Raw genomic sequence first — 18,925 nt, 5'->3', positions numbered from 1 at the left:
TATCTCACTTCATGTAATAATAATATCAATGCAAAATAGCTTTCCATTATGTAGTGTGATCCCTTTATTTTGGAGGATGGTTACTTTACCAATTTTTGCACAGTAGGAACATTGTGTATTCTTAGGAATCCGTTCAATATATTTGGATTTAAAAAAACATGATCCTTGGCAAAATACCAAAAGGATGATCAGAACCTCAGGAAACAAAATTACTCACTTGCAAATGAAACTCCTGGTTAGGTCACTCTAAAGTGTCCCAATTCTAGCTGCTGAGCAAAATCAAAGAAGACACTGGAGTCAGGGAAAGTAGGAAATAGAATGAGTGCTTTCACATTTAACTTTTTATGGTCCACCACGTGTAGACTGAAATGATCCAGCAAAATTTTAGATCTGCATTGGCAGATGTCTCTATCCATCAGCCTTCAGTGGTGCTCTTCACAGTTTTTAGGTAAATATAGTCATAAGCATTAAGCAAAAGGCTCTTGTACTGAGTGTATGGTGATAAAATTAAAGATGTAGACTTATCCTTAGAAAAATGTGTTTAAAGACTTGCGATCTGTGCCACTTGAAGAAACAAGACAATTGAGGCAGTCTTAAAACTTCTTGGAGGTCTTTATAGGCATCAAAAACTTTAATAAGTTTATTTTTTTAACTGGTGTACCTGCCCAGCTGGTGCTTTAAGTAAACAGTTTATCTAATGGCTAAATCTTCAAAGCCTACAATAAAGACCATGTGAAAAGACTCTGCTAAGTATACTTTAAAACTACTCTCTCCAATCATAGCACTTATTTTCCTATGTAGAAACTGTATGATGGTTGTTCTCCCTAGTCAATGATATCTAGTTTTCATTTATTTTTGTATATCAGTTACGTACTGTGATGTCAAACACATGATAGACACTCAAAACTATTCATATCAGGAAACCCTGAAAAAAATTGAGTTCTAAGGTTTTATAAATGAACATAGAAAAATAGTTATTAATTGTTTATCTGGAAAAACAATGATCAGCTATGTTAATTTTTTCCTACACAAACAAATTCTAATTATATTCTGAAATCGTATTTTAATGTTTGCATATTTCTAGACACACTTGGGTTTTCTGTAACCTCTGAAATGTATTCACATTATTCCTTTCATTTATTCATTTGTTTATTCAATCAATCAATTGTTTATTTAGAAAAGAGTGTGGGATTAATATGTGCTACCCTCAGATTTCTGCATCATTAATACAGCTGTGAATAAAAACAGAAAAGTTCACTGTAGTCATATTCTAGTGGATGCAACTTCTACTTTAGTGAAGAATAGACAGAAACAAATATATAGACATTAAACAATATAACAGAGAGCTGATTAAGTCTATGAAGAAAATAAAGTAGGTTAAGCAAGACAAGTATTTTTTAGTGTTTATTATTTTATATAAGGGTATTAGTAAAACGTTTCCTGATGTGGTAATATTTGAGCAGATAGATACTAGGCAAAAATGGGAGAAAAAAGTGCTCGAAAATCCCAGAGGAATATTTCCCAGGCAGAGAGAAAAAAACACAAAGTCATCAAGACAGGAATTTGCTTGGCATGATCTCTGGAGCAAGAAATCCAATGTGTCAAAATGAAATTGAGAAAGAGGGAAAGAGGTAAGAGATAATGTTATAGGCATAGCAGTGGCTCAGGTAATGGTCCTAGAAGAGGACCATTATATGGAATTTAGATTTTAGTCTGAGTAGGATTGGGAAACACTGGAGAATTTTGAGCAATATGATGTGAAATATTTTAAAAGGATCAAATTTGGTGTCATAGTCAAGGATGGCTGCAGTGGAGGTGGTGAGAAGTGGTCAGACAAGGTATACATGTCAGTGGAACAATCAGTATTATTGACGTGTTGGTATGAAATATGATGAAGAAGACTCAAGGATGATTCCCCAGATTCATTCAGTCTGGGCAAGCAGAAGAAAAAGGGTCTATTTTCATTAGATTGGAGTACTGTAGAAGGTGTTGGTTTAATGGGAAATTACCAAGAGTTTCATTTTTTACACATTAAGTTTGAAGTACTTTTTAGGCATCTAAGTACAAGAACTTAGGACATACTTATATGGAGTTAAGGAGTAGACTCTGGGCTGGGGATATGAATTTGCACTCATCAATGTATAGAACATTTTAAAAGTTTAGAGACTGAATAAGATTATCTAGAAAAAGATCAGTTTGTCAAATGCTGCTCATGGTTGAGAAAGATGTTTTCAAACTGTCCACTGGATTTAGCATCCAGGGTCTATTTGTGATTCCAAGAAGAGCTATGTCAATGGAGTCATGGGAAATGAATCATGACTGAAGTGTTTTTGAAGAAGAAAGGGAGGACTAGACCAGAGGATTTAAAAATTCAAATTTAAATAATTTCCTCTAAGTGACAAGCCAACAAAGTTTATGCTAATTGGAAGGAGTTCAGAGTCAAAGGAGAGTCTTGAAGTTGGGAGATATTAAAGCCAGGTATATGTTGATGAAAATGATTCAACAGAAAGAAAACATGCTGGTAGAGGAAGTAGAAAGCAGGGATAATTTCTGAAGTGATGGTAAAGAACGGAAGGGATAAAAAGCACAAGTGGATATTTTTGCCTTAGGAAAGAATCAAAACAGTGATCCACTGTGATAGGAAGAAGACAAAGAACAGATTCAGACAGATTTGATAGATTTGGTGGTAGACACAGGGAGAAATTTTCTTCTCAATTCTTCCATTTTCTCAGTGGAAAAGAGCTAAACTTATCTTAGAACAAGGCAAGAAAAGGAAGTCTTAAATGAAAGGAAAGGAAGTCCTTTCCTTTCTTCTTAAAGGAGAGAGAGAAGGTGTGACATAGGTATCTAAGAGAGTACATCTCTGCTATCAACTGTACTTAAATTAATTCTATCCAGAATAAGAGCACTTACTCCCTTTTACCCTTTTAAGACTCTAACCCCCAGTAGAGTAGAAATGACCCCAGGTAGAATTGACTACTCTTTCTTCTGGGTTACTACTTGCCTCTGAGTTTTGTTCTCCTTCTGTAACACTCTCTGGCGTTTTAGTTTTATCATGGTCTCACTCTGATACACTAAGTGGCTCAAAGGTAAGAACTCTTATCTTACAGTTCAAAGTATGCCCAGTGCTTTTCACATACTATTCTCTTACTATATGTTTCATTAAAGGAACAAATGATACTTTATACACTAATGAAGTCTTAATTAAGAGATACAATTTGAAGCCCTCATCATAAGCTTAAATATCAGACAATTCCCACAGCATGATAAATAAGGAATATTCCGGAGAATTGGGAAGATGGCGGAAGAGTAAGGCGCAGAGATCACCTTCCTCCCCACAGATACACCAGAAATACATGTACACATGGAACAACTCCTACAGAACACCTACTGAACGCTGGCAGAAGACCTCAGACCTCCCAAAAGGCAAGAAACTCCCCACGTACCTAGGTAGGGCAAAAGAAAAAAAGAAAAAACAGAGACAAAAGAATAGGGACGGCACCTGCACCAGTGGGAGGGAGCTGTGAAGGAGGAAAAGTTTCCACACACTAGGAGCCCCTTCGCGGGCGGAGACTGCGGGTGGCGGAGGGGGGAGCTTCGAAGCCGCGGAGCAGTGCACAGCAACGGGTGCGGAGGGCAAAGCGGGGAGATTCCCGCACAGAGGATCGGTGCGGACCGGCACTCACCAGCCCGAGAGGCTTGTCTGCTCACCGCCGGGGCGGGCGGGGCTGCGAGCTGAGGCTCGGGTTTCCGTTTTGGACAGAGTGCAGGGAGAGGACTGGGGTTGGCGGCTTGAACATAGCCTGAAGGGGTTAGTGCACCACGTCTAGCCGGGAGGGAGTCGGGGGAAAAGTCTGCACCTGCCGAAGAGGCAAGAGACTTTTTCTTCCCTCTTTGTCTCCTGGTTCGCGAGGAGAGGGGTTTAAGAGCGCTGCTTAAAGGAACTCCAGAGACGGGCGCGAGCCGCGGCTAAAAGCGCGAACCCCAGAGACGCGCGCGAGCTGCGGCTAAAAGCGCAGACCCCAGAGACGGGCGCGAGCCGCAGCTAAAAGCGCGGACCCCAGAGACGGGCGGGAGACGCTAAGGCTGCTGCTGCCGCCACCAAGGGGCCTGTGTGCGAGCACAGGTCACTCTCCACGCCCCTCTTCCGTGGAGCCTGTGCAGCCCGCCACTGCCAGGTTCCCGGGATCCAGGGACAACTTCCCCGGGAGAACGCACAGCGGGCCTCAGGCTGGTGCAAAGTCACGCCGGCCTCTGCCGCCGCAGGCCCGCCCCGCACTCCGTGCCCCTCCCTCCGCCCCCCGGCCTGAGTGCGCCAGAGCCCCCGAATCAGTGGCTCCTTTAACCCCGTCCTGTCTGAGCAAAAAACAGACGCCCTCCAGCGACCTACACGCAGAGGCAGGGCCAAATCCAAAGCTGAGCCCCTGTGAGCTGTGAGAACAAAGAAGAGAAAGGGAAATCTCTCCCAGCAGCGTCAGAAGCAGCGGATTAAAGCTCCACAATCAACTTGATGTACCCTGCATCTGTGGAATACCTGAATAGACAAGGAATGATCCCAAATTGAGGAGGTGGACTTTAGGAGCAAGATCTATGATTTTTTTCCCCTTTTCCTCTTTTTGTGAATGTGTATGTGTATGCTTCTGTGTGAGATCTTGTCTGCATAGTCTTGCTTCCACCATTTGTCCTAGGGTTCTATCCGTCCATGGTTTTTTTAAAAATTTTTTTTCTTAATAATTAATTTTAATTTTAATAACTTTAGTATACTTTACCTTCGTTCTTTCTTTCTTTCTTTCCTCCCTTCCTTCCCTCCTTTAGACAACGAATCATCCCAAATTGAGGAGGGGATCTCTGAGAACAAGATTTATGATTTTTCCCCCTTTACCTCTTTTTGTGAGGGTGTATGTGTATGCTTCTGTGTAAGATTTTGTCTGTATAGCTTTGCTTCCAACATTTGTCCTAAGGTTCTATCTGTCCCTTTTTTTTTCTAAATAAGTATTTTTTAATTCAATAACTTTATTATACTTTATTTTATTTGTACTGTATCTTCTTTCTTTCTTTTTTCCTTCTTTCCCTCCTTCCTTCCTTCCTCCCTCCCTCCCTCCCTCCTTTCTTTCCTTCTTGCCTTCTTTGCTTCTTTCTTTCTTTCTTTATTCCTTCCTTCCCTCCTTTCCTTCTTTCTTTCCTCATACTTCTACTAATTCTCTCCCTTTTATTCTGAGCCATGTGGATGAAAGGATCTTGGTGCTTCAGCCAGGAGTCAGGGCTCTGCCTCTGAGGTAGGAGAGCCAACTTCAGGACACTGGTCAACAAGAGACCTCCCAGCTCCACATAATATCCAACGGCGAAAATCTCCCAGAGACCTCCATCTTAACACCAGCACCCAGCTTCACTCAACGACCAGCAAGCTACAGTGCTGGACAACCTATGCCAAACAACTAGCAAAACAGGAACACAACCCCACCCATTAGCAGAGAGGCTGCCTAAAATCATAATAAGGCCACAGACACCCCAAAACACACCACCAGACGTGGAACTGCCCACCAGAAACACAAGATCCAGCCTCATCCACCAGAACACAGGCAGTAGTCCCCTCCACCAGGAAGCCTACACAACCCACTGAACCAACCTTAGCCACTGGAGACAGACATCAAAAACAGCGGGAACTACGAACCTGCAGCCTGCAAAAAGGAGACCCCAAACACAGCAAGATAAGCAAAATGAGAAGACAGAAAAACACAAAGCAGATAAAGGAGCAAGATAAAAATGCACCAGACCTAACAAATGAAGAGGAAATAGGCAGTCTACCTGAAAAAGAATTCAGAATAATTATAGTAAGGATGATCCGAAATCTTGGAAATAGAATGGACAAAATGCAAGAAACAGTTAACAAGGACCTAGAAGAAATAAAGATGAAACAAGCAACGATGAACAACACAATAAATGAAATTAAAAGTACTCTAGATGGGATCAATAGCAGAATAACTGAGGCAGAAGAACAGATAAGTGACCTGGAAGATAAAATAGTGGAAATAACTACTGCAGAGCAGAATAAAGAAAAAAGGATGAAAAGAACTGAGGACAGTCTCAGAGACCTCTGGGACAACATTAAACGCACCAACATTCGAATTATAGGGGTTCCAGAAGAAGAAGAGAAAAAGAAAGGGACTGAGAAAATATTTGAACAGATTATAGTTGAAAACTTCCCTAATATGGGAAAGGAAATGTTAATCAAGTTCAGGAAGCACAGAGAGTCCCATACAGGATAAATCCAAGGAGAAATACGCCAAGACACATATTAATCAAACTGTCAAAAATTAAATATAAAGAAAGCATATTAAAAGCAGCAAGGGAAAAACAACAAATAACACACAAGGGAATCCCCATAAGGTTAACAGCTGATCTCTCAGCAGAAACCCTACAAGCCAGAAGGGAGTGGCAGGACATACTGAAAGTGATGAAGGAGAAAAACCTGCAACCAAGACTACTCTACCCAGCAAGGAGCTCATTCAGATTTGATGGAGAAATTAAAACCTTTACAGACAAGCAAAAGCTGAGAGAGTTCAGCACCACCAAACCAGCTTTACAACAAATGCTAAAGGATCTTCTCTAGGCAAGAAACACAAGAGAAGGAAACGACCTATAATAACGAACCCAAAACAATTCAGAAAATGGGAATAGGAACATACATATCGATAATTACCTTAAATGTAAATGGACTAAATGCTCCCACCAAAAGACACAGGTTGGCTGAATGGATACAAAAACAAGACCCTTATATATGCTGTCTACAAGAGACCCACTTCAGACCTAGAGACACATACAGACTGAAAGTAAGGGGATGGAAAAAGATATTCCATGCAAATGGAAACCAAAAGAAAGCTGGAGTAGCAATTCTCATATCAGACAAAATAGACTTTAAAATAAGGACTATTAAAAGAGACAAAGAAGGACACTACATAATGATCAAGGGATCGATCCAAGAAGAAGATATAACAATTGTAAATATTTATGCACCCAACATAGGAGCACCTCAATACAGAAGGCAAATACTAACAGCCATAAAAGGGGAAATCGACAGTAACACATTCATAGTAGGGGACTTTAACACCCCACTTTCACCCATGGACAGATCATCCAAAATGAAAATAAATAAGGAAACACAAGCTTTAAATGATACATTAAACAAGATGGACTTAATTGATATTTATAGGACACTCCATCCAAAAACAACAGAATACACATTTTTCTCAAGTGCTCATGGAACATTCTCCAGGATAGATCATATCTTGGGTCACAAATCAAGCCTTGGTAAATTTAAGAAAATTGAAATTGTATCAAGTATCTTTTCTGACCACAACGCCATGAGACTAGATATCAGTTACAGGAAAAGATCTGTAAAAAATACAAACACATGGAGACTAAACAATACACTACTTAATAATGAAGTGATCATTGAAGAAATCAAAGAGGAAATCAAAAAATACCTAGAAACAAATGACAATGGAGACACAACGACCCAAAACCTATGGGATGCAGCAAAAGCAGTTCTAAGGGGGAAGTTTATAGCAATACAAGCCCACCTTAAGAAGCAGGAAACATCTCGAATAAACAACCTAACCTTGCACCTCAAGCAATCAGAGAAAGAAGAACAAAAAAACCCCAAAGCTAGCAGAAGGAAAGAAATCATAAAAATCAGATCAGAAATAAATGAAAAAGAAATGAAGGAAACAATAGCAAAGATCAATAAAACTAAAAGCTGGTTCTTTGAGAAGATAAACAAAATACATAAACCACTAGCCAGACTCATCAAGAAAAAAAGGGAGAAGACTCAATTCAATAGAATTAGAAATGAAAAAGGAGAAGTAACAACTGACACTACAGAAATACAAAAGATCATGAGACATTACTACAAGCAACTCTATGCCAATAAAATGGACAATCTGGAAGAAATGGACAAATTCTTAGAAATGCACAACCTGCCAAGACTGAATCAGGAAGAAATAGAAAATATGAACAGACCAATCACAAGCACTGAAATTGAAACTGTGATTAAAAATCTTCCAACAAACAAAAGCCCAGGACCAGATGGCTTCACAGGCGAATTCTATCAAACATTTAGAGAAGAGCTAATACCTATCCTTCTCAAACTCTTCCAAAATATAGCAGAGGGAGGAACACTCCCAAATTCCTTCTACGAGGCCACCATCACCTTGATACCAAAACCAGACAAGGATGTCACAAAGAAAGAAAACTACAGGCCAATATCACTGATGAACATAGATGCAAAAATCCTCAACAAAATACTAGCAAACAGAATCCAACAGCACATTAAAAGGATCATACACCATGATCAAGTGGGGTTTTTTCCAGGAATGCAAGGATTCTTCAATATACGCAAATCTATCAATGTGATAAACCATATTAACAAATTGAAGGAGAAAAACCATATGATCATCTCAATAGATGCAGAGAAAGCTTTTGACAAAATTCAACACCCATTTATGATAAAAACCCTGCAGAAAGTAGGCATAGAGGGAACTTTCCTCAACATAATAAAGGCCATATATGACAAGCCCACAGCAAACGTCACCCTCAATGGTGAAAAACTGAAAGCATTTCCACTAAGATCAGGAACAAGACAAGGTTGCCCACTCTCACCACTCTTATTCAACACAGTTTTGGAAGTTTTAGCCACAGCAATCAGAGAAGAAAAGGAAATAAAAGGAATCCAAATCGGAAAAGAAGTAAAGCTGTCACTGTTTGCAGATGACATGATACTATACATAGAGAATCCTAAAGATGCCACCAGTAAACTACTAGAGCTAATCAATGAATTTGGTAAAGTAGCAGGATACAAAATTAATGCACACAAATCTCTGGCATTCCTATATACTAATGATGAAAAATCTGAAAGTGAAATCAAGAAAACATTCCCATTTACCACTGCAACAAAAAAAATAAAATATCTAGAAACAAACCTACCTAAGGAGACAAAAGACCTGTATGCAGAAAATTATAAGACACTGATGAAAGAAATTAAAGATGATACAAATAGATGGAGAGATATACCATGTTCTTGGATTGGAAGAATCAACATTGTGAAAATGACTCTACTACCCAAAGCAATCTATAGATTCAATGCAATCCCTATCAAACTACCACCAGCATTTTTCACAGAAGTAGAACAAAAAATTTCACAATTTGTATGGAAACACAAGACCGCCAATAGCCAAAGCAATCTTGAGAACGAAAAAAGGAGCTGGAGGAATCAGGCTCCCTGACTTCAGACTATACTACAAAGCTACAGTAATCAAGACAGTATGGTACTGGCACAAAAAAAGAAAGATAGATCAGTGGAACAGGATAGGAAGTCCAGAGATAAACCCACACACATATGGACACCTTATCTTTGATAAAGGTGGCAGGAATGTACAGTGGAGAAAGGACAGCCTCTTCAATAAGTGGTGCTGGGAAAACTGGACAGGTACATGTAACAGTATGAGATGAGATCACTCCCTAACACCATACACAAAAATAAGCTCAAAATGGATTAAAGACCTAAATGTAAGGCCAGAAACTATCAAACTCTTAGAGGAAAACATAGGCAGAACACTCTATGACATAAATCACAGCAAGATCCTTTTTGACCCACCTCCTAGAGAAATGGAAATAAAAACAAAAATAAACAAATGGGACCTAATGAAACTTCAAAGCTTTTGCACAGCAAAGGAAACCATAAACAAGACCAAAAGACAACCCTCAGAATGGGAGAAAATATTTGCAAATGAAGCAACTGACAAAGGATTAATCTCCAAAATTTATAAGCAGCTCATGCAGCTCAATAACAAAAAAACAAACAGCCCAATCCAAAAATGGGCAGAAGACCTTAATAGACATTTCTCCAAAGAAGATATACAGACTGCCAACAAACACATGAAAGAATGCTCAGCATCATTAATCATTAGAGAAATGCATATCAAAACTACAATGAGATATCATCTCATACCAGTCAGAATGGCCATCATCAAAAAATCTAGAAACAATAAATGCTGGAGAGGGTGTGGAGAAAAGGGAACACTCTTGCACTGCTGGTGGGAATGTGAATTGGTTCAGCCACTATGGAGAACAGTATGGAGGTTCCTTAAAAAACTACAAATAGAACTACCATATGACCCAGCAATCCCACTACTGGGCATATACCCTGAGAAAACCATAATTCAAAAAGAGTCATGTACCAAAATGTTCATTGCAGCTCTAATTACAATAGCCCGGAGATGGAAACAACCTATGTGTCCATCATCGGATGAATGGATAAAGATGTGGCACATATATACAATGGAATATTACTCAGCCATAAAAAGAAACGAAATTGAGCTATTTGTAATGAGGTGGATAGACCTAGAGTCTGTCATACAGAGTGAAGTAAGTCAGAAAGAAAAAGACAAATACCGTATGCTAACACATATATATGGAATTTAAGAAAAAAAAAATGTCATGAAGAACCTAGGGGTAAGACAGGAATAAAGACGCAGACCTACTGGAGAACGGACTTGAGGATATAGGGAGGGGGAAGGGTGAGCTGTGACAGGGCGAGAGGGAGTCATGGACATATATACACTAACAAACGTAAGGTGGGTAGCTAGTGGGAAGCAGCCGCATGGCACAAGGGTATTGGCTCGGTGTTTTGTGACCGCCTGGAGGGGTGGGATGGGGAGGGTGGGAGGGAGGGAGACGCAAGAGGGCAGAGATATGGGAACACATGTATATGTATAACTGATTCACTTTATTATAAAGCAGAAACTAACACACCATTGTAAAGCAATTATACCCCAATAAAGATGTTAAAAAAAAATAAAATAAGGAATATTCTAAATTGCACTATTTACATAGTCTCAGAAATCTAGGGTTTCAGCATAAGTGCCTTCAGTAATCTACTTGGAGTACTTAAAATGTCTTTGGTGCTTCTGAAGCCTAAATCTTCACTAGTAAAGCAAATCAAGCCAATGACATTATCTTGGGTAAGGGACTTTATTTTGGCCTATACTTGAATCTGTAAGTATATAGGAGTATTCCATTCAGATACCACTATTTGTTTTGTGTCTATTAGATTGTAATTTTTACTTGAAATTTAAATATGTTCCTAAATAGTAGTTTAAAGATCAGCACTAATTTAAAAATAGAGGAGATATTACTCATTTGCATAACAGTCATATTTGAGAGTGGATTTTAGGGTATGATTGCATTTAACTGGGTTGGGATGAACACAATTTTAATAACTGTTCTACATTGTCTGCCAAAATTACTTTAAAAAAATTACTTCTAGAGCGTCCCTGGTGGTGCAGTGGTTGAGAGTCCACCTGCCGATGCCGGGGACACGGGTTCGAGCCCTGGTCCAGGAAGATCCCACATGCCGCGGAGTGGCTAGGCCCGTGAGCCATGGCTGCTGAGCCTGCACGTCCAGAGCCTGTGCTCCACAGCGGGAGAGGCCACAACAGTGAGAGGCCCGCTCACCGCACAAAAAGAAAAAAAATGAGCTCATAGAATGTCCTTATTAAATATTGCTGAGAGGACAGCTAAATAAAAATACACAGACACACTTATGTAGAGAAACAGTGCTCCATAGAATATATAACTTTCCAAAGACAGAGCCATTATAGACTTATTAGAAACATTCTGGTTTTAAACTAACAAAAACATGCTTTTTTTTTCTTTTTCTTTACAGAAACAAGGTGCCAGAAGCAATTCTGAAATTAATTGTTAAGAATTGCACAAGCTAAAAGAGGATTCTGCAAACTTTTTGTTTGTTTGAACAGATGGCAGGCGCTCAAGTAAGAAAATACATGCTATATAAAAAATAAATGAATAACACAAATTAAAATCAAATAACAAAATATATTTAGGTTAATGATATATCTATCTATAGAGGAAACACTTATTCTTCCAATGACTGTTCATAAATCATTACTCAAATTTTCTTAGTCTAATTTGAAGAAAGTTTCTTTTACAATTGAGGACAACCTAATGATTTTCTTATACATAATTATTCTGCTGTGTTTTACAAGAAATAACATATATAGTGTAATATTTAAAACTCAATTTAATATACATTAAAAATTATTAAGTATCAGTTCTAATCAATATGAATTTTAAACATAATATTAATGGGAAAATTTCATAAAGGAAGTATTTTATACTCAAGCCTTTTTTAAAAAAATAATATATGTTGTGTAAAATATACTTCATTCCTAATTATATGGATGACTCCTTCAATTTATATTCTGTATTTGTTACAGTTTAAGTACAATAGTCCCTGAAAAGGAATAGGGAGAGTTGTATTTCCCTGGAGGCTCTGCCAGTCGTTAGCTACTTGGCCTTGGGAAATGCACACTGGCATCCTGGAGCTTGTTTCCTCATAACTCAAATGAATGTGCTACTCTTGATTATTTCTAAGGGAACATTCAAAGCCATGATTCTGCAGTTTGATTTTCTAATTCAAATAGAATGCAGCATTAATGTAGTCATAGATTTTTATCCCTGGAGTTTCTTTAATGGGGGAAATTAAAATAGCTTAAAGAAAATCACAAAAGTAAAAGTAAAAAGGGTAAGTAGACCTGGGGATTATTTCCCAATTTGGATTTTGTTGCCGAGAGATTGTTTCCATGGTACACATTCTGTCAAAATCCCTCAGAAAAGATGTCTATATTACCATTATTTGCTCTGACAATATCAGCTGTTAACAGTCTTATACCTCCTTTTCAAAAAAGAGATTTAAGCAAGGACAAAGAATGAAATGGTGTAAACTCATTATTGGGCCAAACTTTAATTCAAACACATTATCATTTAAAAACTATAATCTTGTGCGCTCTTGAGATACTCACTCAGGGATACTGCATCATTATCCTTCCTCAGAGACCATTAAAAAAATTCTCTGCAGGGACGTGAAGGCCAACAAAAATCACCATCTCATCAATTTAAAACTAGAACATATTTCATCTTTCTACATATTAGATTTATTTAGAAGTTAAATAAATTTTTAATTTGAAAAGTTAATTTTATATAGCAAATCAGAAATAAATTGCATGCTTATATGTATTATATAATATGTATGTACATACATATGTATGTATATATGTATTTACATACACACATCACAAAGTCAGAACATGTATGTTTAATAAAACTGCCCTCCGACATGCTTTTCTAGCTAATAATGAATCACAGATACTCATCAAGTAAATTAAGATCTAACTTACTCTTTTAAACAGCTAATTATTCTTCATATGGAGGTTTTTTTTTTCAATTACATGCTTGGAACAACTAACATTAGGTAACATATTACTCAACATATTTTTGTATAATACATGTATCAGATTGTTGAGTTCTGCTGATCCACCATTTTGTTAAAATTAATCATGTAATGAACTTTGTCTTGCCTTGACTGTTAATTACTTTTTTCTGAATTTGTGTTTTTCTCATATATTGTACCATTTTATACCTGGGGTATATACTGGAATAAAGAATCTGAAACAGAGCAAGCAGTTTGCTTTAGTATAATATTTACATTTTATACAATAACATATCAAATTGTACACTGTGTATATTGATATTGTTAATTCTCTTCTTTATGTGAGATATCTGAGAACTCACAGTTAATTAATTTTGATTCAAAAGTATTTTTCAATGATAAAATTAGTATATACTTTTAATGCATTTAATTTAATCTAAAATAAAATATTTTATTTAATGTTCTACTCCAGATTCTTTAAATTAATTCAACCGTATACTACGTAACAACTGGGAAATATTGAATTTTTTTTTAATAAAAAATACACACCTTAAGTACATGCATTTCTTTCCATTTGAACTTAGATTGAAATTACCTTTTAGGAACTATTGTGAATGTTTTTTGGTTTGTTCTTGATCTGCTAATTTTTTCTCTTAATCTGTGGTTTTCATAGCTCATCACTTGTACTTAGTGCTTGTATATCCTTCTGTCTCATCTAATTTATGCATTATCCATCCTGACCCTTGTTCTGACTTATGTTTACTTTGGCTTACCCCTGCATTCATAACTTTACTTGATCCATGATTTTGACATTCCTCTAAGGTCTTGAGTGGGAATTTCTCTGTTCAAGGTTTTGGACAAACATAAAGGCACTAGCTATTGAAAACCCTAGGTTTCACATGAAGGGAACTGATGTGACAATTTGCCATGGTTCTTGTAAGAACTGGCCATAAGAATTGGAGACCTGGCTGTTCTCCATTCTCACTCCCTGCATCTAATACAAATGGTCTGTGATTTGTGGCTTAGCTCAAAATTCAGTTGATATAACTGCACTTCTAGAAGATTTAAAATATTCCATCTGGTGCTCTTTTCATCACCAGAGACTGGCAGATAGGATAGCAAATTTCAATAATGTTTCTCAAGTTTCTCTACAAATATATCAGTACAAAAATACAGAACTCTTGGTTTGTGGCTGATAAAGAGTAGACAAATTTTCTTATATCTGTTTTATCAAACAAGAAGATTTATACTCTTGTAATGAGTAAAAATCCTATTCTTAGAGGATTACAATATACTAGTTCTTAACAAGTGGTTACCTGCCTCAGGGCAGTAACCCTGAGTTTCCATAGGCCCCTGGGGGAAGGGCATTGCTTCTTAATTACATTTCACCAATTAAATGTTTGCCTGCAATTTTGAGACAATCCACAGAAAGAACTGCAGATCTTTTCAGGCTTTAGATGCAAATTCTGAATTTTTATCTCTAATTAAGATACTTTTACTAATTGATAAAATTATAATGAACTAAAAGATCAAGAACATCTTTTTTCCTTCCTCTTTTCATGCAGCAGGAGTGTGAAAAGTGACAACTCCCTTGTAAAGAACAATGATATTGTTTCCTTCTTCTCACTCTTTCTGCCTTTCTATACCTCCTATGGCTGAGAAAGTGGGCTACAGAATTAACCTTTTTCCTGCTGGATCAGACTTCCAGCCAGCAATCTGTGTCTTCTGTCTCTTTTTGTAATGATTATTTCTTCAGTCTCTTATCTTTGCAGGTGGTAGTATGATGCTGTTATGGGTTGAACTCTGCCCCATCCCCACCCCCCACCCCCCCCACCGTAGTCCTAAACCTTAGAAACTCAGAGTGTGGCCTTACTTAAAGATGGGTGGTGCTGGGAAAACTGGACAGGTACATGTAACAGTATGAGATGAGATCACTCCCTAACACCATACACAAAAATAAGCTCAAAATGGATTAAAGACCTAAATGTAAGGCCAGAAACTATCAAACTCTTAGAGGAAAACATAGGCAGAACACTCTATGACATAAATCACAGCAAGATCCTTTTTGACCCACCTCCTAGAGAAATGGAAATAAAAACAAAAATAAACAAATGGGACCTAATGAAACTTCAAAGCTTTTGCACAGCAAAGGAAACCATAAACAAAACCAAAAGACAACCCTCAGAATGGGAGAAAATATTTGCAAATGAAGCAACTGACAAAGGATTAATCTCCAAAATTTATAAGCAGCTCATGCAGCTCAATAACAAAAAAACAAACAGCCCAATCCAAAAATGGGCAGAAGACCTTAATAGACATTTCTCCAAAGAAGATATGCAGACTGCCAACAAACACATGAAAGAATGCTCAACATCATTAATCATTAGAGAAACGCAAATCAAAACTACAATGAGATATCATCTCACACCAGTCAGAATGGCCATCATCAAAGAATCTAGAAACAATAAATGCTGGAGAGGGTGTGGAGAAAAGGAACACTCTTGCACTGCTGGTGGGAATGTGAATTGGTACAGCAACTATGGAGAACAGTATGGAGGTTCCTTAAAAAACCACAAATAGAACTACCATATGACCCAGCAATCCCACTACTGGGCATATACCCTGAGAAAACCATAATTCAAAAAGAGTCATGTACCAAAATGTTCATTGCAGCTCTATTTACAATAGCCCGGAGATGGAAACAACCTAAGTGTCCATCATCAGATGAATGGATAAAGAAGATGTGGCACATATATACAATGGAATATTACTCAGCCATAAAAACAAACGAAATTGAGCTATTTGTAATGAGGTGGATATACCCAGAGTCTGTCATACAGGATGAAGTAAGTCAGAAAGATAAAGACAAATACCGTATGCTAACACATATATATGGAATTTATGAAAAAAAATGTCATGAAGAACCTAAGGGTAGGACAGGAATAAAGGCACAGACCTACTAGAGAATGGACTTGAGGATATGGGGAGGGGGAAGGGTAAGCTGTGGCAAAGCAAGAGACGCATGGACATATATACACTACCAAACGTAAGGTAGATAGCTAGTGGGAAGCAGCCGCATAGCACAGGGAGATCAGCTCTGTGCTTTGTGACCACCTAGAGGGGTGGGATAGGGAGGGTGGGAGGGAGGGAGACGCAAGAGGGAAGAGATATGGGAACATATGTATATGTATAACTGATTCACTTTGTTATAAAGCAGAAACTAACACACCACTGTAAAGCAATCAAACTCCAATAAAGATGTAAAAAAAAAAAAGAATTACAAAAAAAGAAAAAAAATAAAGATGGGATCTTTACAAAAGAAATCAAGTTAAAATGAGTTCATTAGGGTGAGCCCTAATCCAACCTGACTGGTGTCCTTATAAAAAGCAGGAATTTGGACACAGAAACAGAGAAGCATAAAGGAAGATGATGTGAAGAAACAGAACGAAGATGGTCATCTACAAGTCAGGGAGAGAGGCCTGGAACAGACTGTTCCCTCTGTAAGAACAAATAAAAATTAAAAATAAGATTTTAATTCTGCCTCATAAATAAGGATACTTTTCCTCCACCTCCCTTTTCTCAGATCATTTACTTTAGAAAACTTGGAAGTATAAGTTCTTTCACTGCCTCTTTGAAATGTATGTAAATATTTTTAGAAACTAAATGAGCTTTTTGTCAGCTCTATGACCCAGGAATGTCTTTTTTAAGGAGCTGGGAGCCATCTCTTTGAAATCTAATCATCTAAAATGACAGCACTCCAACTTCCCAGTTTTTGTGGGATGGTAGGAGCTTAACCTCTATGGGTAATTTTTCTGAATTGCAAAACTGTCTCCTGTTACAAAAAAGATGAGAAGTTTGCTTTTTCTCTTCATAAAGCCAGTTAGATAACAAAGGTGATCACCCTACTTACCAGATGAGTCTAGAATAAGCTATGTGTGAAAAATGGTGCTGTCAAGTACTCTTACCTCAGGACTTATTATTGTTCATCTTGAGAACATGTAGGTAATGGGTTGTATCTGCTTGATTATATAAAAGGATGAGAGTTTTTTCTGTCTTTGCAATCTCTTAGGGGATTGCCTGTTAGAGCATCCCATTCTGCTTTAATGCTTATTCAATAATAAAAGTATTTTCTTTGTCTACTTACCTATATGGGGCTATTTTCTTGGATAGGTGAGGATTTTGTTTTTAATTATATTTCCCCAGTACTTCACATCCCTCGGAAGGAACCAACATTGCCAACACCTTGATTTTGTACTTCTAGCTTCTACCATCTTGAAAGAGTAAATATCTGTTACTTAAGCCACCCAGTTAGTGTACTTTGTTATGGCAGCCTTAGCAAACTAATTAAATGTTAAAACTATGGTTTGAGTTTAAGGCCTAGGAACATTTTAAGACATTAACCCAGTTTGTTAGACTTCTGTTCATTGGTCTATGTTATGCTAAATACACACTTCCTTTAAGATTTCATGGGAATGCAGAAGGCTGACAATGAGAAATCTGGTATTCTTGGGCTTTAACAATATAACACTTTCCTAACATACATTCTACCATTATTTGACACAAATGTGATACCATTACATTTTTCACCTACTATATTAGAGATTAATATCTCAGAAACATATCATTGACTTCTGTAAAGGAATTCCCTACTTAAATCTTCACATGTCTATATACCTGCATGATTCTTAAACCATTCCAGAACTTGTTAAGAATACCCACCCAGCTGAGCCCCAGTTTAATACCCACCCAAATAATGTCATGATGAAAAATGATCAGTCAAAAGAGAAATGTTTAGATTTTTTTTAGTAACCAATCAAACAATGTCGTGAGAAGCCTATCATATTTTAAAGTACCAGTTTGTTTTGGTCCTATATCAAGCACCTACGCTGCAGAGTGAATCGCTGAACTCTCTCCAGAGTGATATGACTCTCTCTTTCCTCGCAAGTTAATAAATTCAGACTTGATACAAACTATTTTGTTATGGTGGTTGTTTTTGTTAATCTTCAATGCCTCTGTTTATGAAGATAAATAGGAAGAGATAGCTTGTTTATCTTTTTATCCATGATGGGGAAGACCACAATAAAAATAAGTTTTGGCTAAGGCTTTTCCACAAGTTTTCACTGTTAAATGAGTTTTTACTCCAGTGCTAATATGGAGAGGAATCCAAGCAATTCTCCATCTGCCCCAGCTCTCTAGGCCCATGGAAGGATGTATCACAGATAAGGGATGGGCGAACATGTATGGAAATCAGCCTGGGTATTTTCTCAGAACAAATAATTGGTCCTATTGGTTCCCAGGACGAGCTGACAAGGGGCATGAACCACTCTTTCAGCTCTTGCTTAGATTTGGGGGAAGTTAAAATTCAGAAACTTGTAGAAAGGAGAAAAGCCTGACTAATGTTTGTTCAAGACAAGGCAGAGTGTATGAAATGGGCAACCGAGAACATTTGGTCAGTGGGGGATGAAAACCTCTACTCCAGGAAATGTGGTTCCTCTGTTCAAACTAGACCATGATGAACAGGGGTTGCTTGGTAGTTTTGCAGACCAAACCCAATTTTATTAACACCATCTCCTCCGGTAATCCAACCCCTTTCCCTACCGGGGAAGCACTCCCTTTTAGACATTGTCAGGGCGAAAGCCC

Source organism: Pseudorca crassidens, chromosome 3 (genome assembly GCF_039906515.1).
Source record: "Pseudorca crassidens isolate mPseCra1 chromosome 3, mPseCra1.hap1, whole genome shotgun sequence".
NCBI classification, from domain to species: domain Eukaryota; kingdom Metazoa; phylum Chordata; class Mammalia; order Artiodactyla; family Delphinidae; genus Pseudorca; species Pseudorca crassidens.
The sequence above is the reverse complement of the archived record's forward strand: the minus strand, read 5'-3'. Positions refer to the sequence as shown.